We start from the raw sequence: 5,364 nt of genomic DNA, 5'->3' as shown, positions 1-5,364 counted from the left end.
CAAGTAACGTATCTCGACGAAACTTGGACCATACTACAGAATAATACGGAAGATAAAAAACTGAACTAACCTCCGTCCGAATAGGTCTTGGAAGTCCCGACGGTACCGGCCGGCCGCCATGTCATCCTTAGCCCACAGGCGTCACTGGATGCGGATATGGAGGGGCGTGTGGTCAGCACACCTCTCTCGCGTCCGCTGGAGCCGCTACTTTTCAATCAAGTATCTCCACAGTTTGCCGCACAAGGGCTGAGTGCACCCCGCTTGCCAGCAGCACTCGGCAGACGGCATGGTCACCCATCCAAGTGCTAGCCCAGCCCGACAGCACGGTGATCTGACTGGAACCAGTGTTCCCACTGCGGTAAGGTCGTTGGCAATGCGGAAGATAACTGAAGGAAATACGCAGTGTGACGAAGAGAAATGGCACTTTTGTTCAAAGACAATAATTTACTGTGGTCCCCTGGACATTACTAAATACGGGACATTGTTCTTAACACGGTGTGCGATCATCGCGGACGGGAGAACACGCTCTGCAACGTTCTCCCGTGGTAAGCACAAGACTGATAAGGAGTTTTGTGGAAGTGCGTACCATTCCTCCAGCAGCGGATGTCAACTGCTCGATGGTCGCTGTGCATGTTGACGTGCTGTATTACGTCTCTCCGACGCATCCCACACGTGCTCTCGGTGATTTAAGTCATGGGAACCGGCATTCATCGAATATCTACTCGTTCGAAGAGCTCCTGCACCTGTACTGTTCAAGGCGACAGCCCATTGTCATACATAAAATAATTATGTATATAGACAACAACAATAACTGTGTATTAATTAACTATCTGAAGAGTCGCCAGACACAAGACGCGGTTCCGATTCCACGATAAATTGTAGTCCCCTTTTCCCCAGTTCGGGAGCTGGGATCTATTAATGACACGTGTAAGTTGCCGAATTGGCGTCCAACAGAAACATTTGCACCAGCCCATTGAGCCACACGAAGCTATTGTTGTATTGTTGTGAGTGGAAGCCTAGGTTAAAACGAATACTGAAAATCCCCTGACCTCACACAAATGCGATCCCATGACCTCTCGGTTTCCAGGCAAGCGCTTTACCTGGAGACCACCAAAACTGACGTGCGTACATATAGCATAGCAACAGGTTTTTCTGAGTGAATTAGCGAGTATAAAAATATATTCCATATAAGGCCGTATACTTTGACTGCGTTTAGTTTTAAGCTTAAATTATTCGCACTGCCTGCAAAGAACCGTATTTCTTAGCATAGAAAAATTTCAGTTTCATGCCTCCACCCGTTCGTGAGAAGAAGGGTGTCTTAACAGTTGGACAGATAGACAGACGGCCGAACGACAAAGTGATCCTATAACGGTTTTGATTTTGTCAACTGACATAAAGAACCCTAAAATGAAGTCGCTGCCTAATATACCCCTAAACGTACGCACATGGGAACGAGTACGTTGTCATAGCAACGCTGAAAGGTGAATGTACCGTTCTCAAAGCTGTGGTGATCAGACCGTACATGCAACGTAATGTGTCACTACACCATAACTTCTGGAATACTAAAACCATCCTGTTCAACAATGCTCTTGGGATCATTACTTGTTCCCATCTCTCGCGATATGGAGGTACGCCTACGTCCAGAATCACTATCAGAAGGGCATTCGACCTCGGTCCTCGTTGGTCCAGTCCCTATGCCTCAGGCAACTTCGCAAACTGTGCGGCCGATGTACTGGTGTCAGCGGAAGGCAACGTACTGGTCGCTGGCAAAGAGAACACCCCCATGCAGTCGCTACACCTCCCTGGAGCAAGAGGCTGTGTGCCTTGCAATCCTGTTAAATGTATTTGCAATTGCACCCGCTCTTTGACGTGGGTCACTTCTGCACAATGTAGCGCTAATTCGCTGTGACTGTGGTCGACTACCTCCTCACTTTCGGGCACCAGTGTTTGTGGTTCGGAACTTTGCCCCTGTATGTGAATACCAAACTCTTTGGCAACACTCCTCACACTTGGTCCGTCTTCCTGTTTCCCTACAATTCTTGCCTGTGTTAAGGTAATATTCTGATGAAGATTACCATCGCAGTGTACCGCAGCTGTTCGCTGATTGACACACAATGTCTTTTCCTTAAAACTGGCTCGTGTTGCTGGGTGAACCCCATTCTCTTTTCCCCCAGATCGGTACTACAGCCACGTAGATCTCCCGCTGTGTGACGTCCAACTTTGTGTGCACGACTGGGAGGCATCTGGCAATGTTCTCTCACATTTTCAATCACTTGCACCTAGTAGGTAATATGTTATGTTACTTTACCTAGTTTGATCCCGAGATTTGCAGAACAGTATACTACTGTCGGAAGTACTAGCGTTTCCCTGCTCTCTCCAAAAATGTATAGTACCTGTCGGAACTTTACAGCAATTTGTGTTCAGTCCTGCTGCCACAGCTGAGACATCGCATTTTATTTCACTGCTACGCAATCAAGCCCCGTCTCAATACATTGAAAGGGTCTTTCAAAACAGCAAAAAATTTTATAGTCAGTACCTACAAAGAATACAATCTAACTGAAAAGCTTCCGGCTCCACAGGAAGCAGCAATGAAGTTGTAGCGTCAGGACATCAAAAACGAATTTTCTGTACTACATGCGCCAAGTATTAAAAGTCCAAACCGCTCTCTTCATTCGGTAGCAAGCGAGAGTCAAACATAAAGAACAGAGCTTTGGGCACGAGAGCCCACACACCCATACCGACCTGACCACCATACTCCCCCCCCCCCCCACTCCACCTACCCCCCCCCTCCTCCACACACATACAAAGTATTGTTTATAGTCTGGGACAATCGGCGACATTTTTCCATAAATAAATTAAAAACTATTTCCAACAAACACACACACACGCATACACACACACACACATACACACACACACACGCACACCACACACACCACAACACATAAATAATTCTTTTTCTCTGGGACAATCGACAACGTTTTTCAGAGAAATAACTTAAAAACTAGTTCCAAACTCCAGATACGATCAAGATTGTAGAGCAAATTCCGAAAATGGGATTCCCCGCCAATTTATTGTGAATTGGAAATCTTCATCTGACTTAAACCGACAACATTTCCTTTATTTTTCTTATACCGATGTTCATTTTACGTCTGTTTTGAAGACTTTATTCATTCCGTCCAACTGATCTCCCAAGTCGTTTGCGGTCTCTTCATTGCAGTCTTATTCTCATATCATAATGTTTCTTTTCCGGAACTTAAATTCTTTCACAAAATTTATCCACATGGTGAACTAGTGGTGCAAATTGCCTTGATGTGTTATTATTATGGTCATAAGTACGTAAAAACACATCGTCTGGTGCCAAACCGGTCTCAGAAAATGCTATAAGAGAAAGAAGATACATAAAAAATGATATCTGTTGATTTGCATTTACGATGATATCATTAACACGAGTCCCAACTCAGTATTCACAACAGGGGTACACGGAAGGTATGGTTCAAAGCAATAACAACCTATAATTTGAATTTGGAACAAATTATTGAAATTCATGTGGTGCTGGAGATTTTCTGCAGTCTCCGTTACCTTGTAAAGAGAACGCCATACGGTATCTGTTAATATCAGCTGTCGAATCCTACCAGTACCTCAAATGTTTATATTGCGTATCAATGATCCTAATATTTGCCTCCTTCTGTCTGACTGATGTTGTATGTTGAGTAGATGAAAAATGAAATGATCGCATGGCATTGTTGACCGGGATGTCCAGTCGGATTTGGCCGCCAAGTGCAGGTCTTATCTTAGTTGGCGCCACATTAGGCTATATGCGGCGGACGATGAGGATGAAATGATGATAAGGACAACACAACAGACCCCGGGTGGAGAAAATCTCCAACCCAGCTGGGGATCGAACCCAGGCTCAGTGCAGGGGAGGCAAGCACGTCACCACCCAGCTAAGCAGGCGGACTGTTGAGAAGATATTTAACTGTCATACAAAATAAAGGAAGTAATGAGAGCAGGAGAGGATTACAGGTTAAATTACAAGTCCTAGTAGAAATCCTCCGCAAATTCTTAAGATAATTAATTCAATTGAGAAAGAAGAATCTATAAAATCACAGAAAATGAATCAGAAAAAATGGAATGCTGACTTTTAAAAATAAAGCGTACAGATTGTACAGAACTACACACCAAACATGACTAGATGAAAACTGAAAATCTGAGGAAGCACGGGAAAGCTAGACATCCTCTACAGGAGAATTAAAGAATCCTCTGGAGCAAACTAGAGCGACTGTGATAATATCAAGGTCTCAGAAGGCAAGCCAGCACTTACAAAAGGATTATTGGCTGAAATGTAGAAGGAATACATAGAAGGGCCATTCAACGAAAAGGAACCATGAGACATAGCAGACTAAGATGAGATGCGATTAAAGTTGTTGTGAGAAAAGAAATTACCGTCATAATTCCGTACCAGGTATCTGCAATAGACGACATTCCTTTAGTTATTTAGTCCTTGGAGGAAGCAATCACCTCAAAACATTTCCAACTTGTATGCTAGTTATATGTCACAGGAAAAATGGCCTCATGGCTGAAGAAGAATATTAAACTAAACTAAAGCTGAACTCCGTCCGAACAGGCCATGAAGGCCCAACTGTACCGACCGGCCGCCGTGTCATCCTTAGCCCACAGGCATCACTGGATGTGGATATGGAGGGGCATGTGGTCAGCACACCACTCTCCCGGCCGTTGTCAGTTTTCGAGACGGGAGCCGCTACGTCTCAATCAATAGCTCTCAGTTTACCTCACAAGGGCTGAGTGCACCCTGCTTGCCAACAGCGCTGGGCAGACCGGATGGTCACCCATCCAAGTGATAGTCCAGCCCGACAGCGCTTAACTTCGGTGATCTGACGGGAACCGGTATTACCACTGCGCCAAGGCCGTTGGCGGAAGAAGAATTTAATAAACCCAATTCTAAAAAAGACAGTTGAAGACAGGCATGAATATTACTGAAGTATCTGTTCAGTAAGTCATGTTTACAAGATACTAACATGATTATTCTTGGGGGAAATCAAAAGATTTATAGAATCCATCTTAGGGAGGGCGAGTTTGGTTCCCAGAAAGGAGTACGAACGTGCGAGGAGATGTTGAATGTACGTCTTATCTTAAACGATTGACTGTGGGAAGGCAAACCTAGGTTGATAGCATTTGTAGATTTTGGAACAGATTGTGACATTGCTGTTATCTAATTAAACTTTAAAAATTTGAAAGTTGATTTAAAAATAATCTGGCTGGAGTTTGGTTTGTACGGAAGCGAAACGTAGACTGCAAACTTTACCCACAACAAGGCATCAGGAGCTGTCGACATGCTGTGTT

The 5,364-nt window shown here is 44.5% G+C and overlaps 1 pseudogene; it reads right to left on the bottom strand.

Annotated features, from left to right (window-relative positions):
* Positions 1-4,818: 4,818 nt before the first annotated feature.
* Positions 4,819-4,936, bottom strand: LOC126417886 (5S ribosomal RNA; annotated as a pseudogene).
* Positions 4,937-5,364: the final 428 nt, after the last annotated feature.

Source organism: Schistocerca serialis, chromosome 8 (assembly GCF_023864345.2).
Source record: "Schistocerca serialis cubense isolate TAMUIC-IGC-003099 chromosome 8, iqSchSeri2.2, whole genome shotgun sequence".
NCBI lineage: Eukaryota > Metazoa > Arthropoda > Insecta > Orthoptera > Acrididae > Schistocerca > Schistocerca serialis.
The sequence above is the reverse complement of the archived record's forward strand: the minus strand, read 5'-3'. Positions and strand labels throughout refer to the sequence as shown.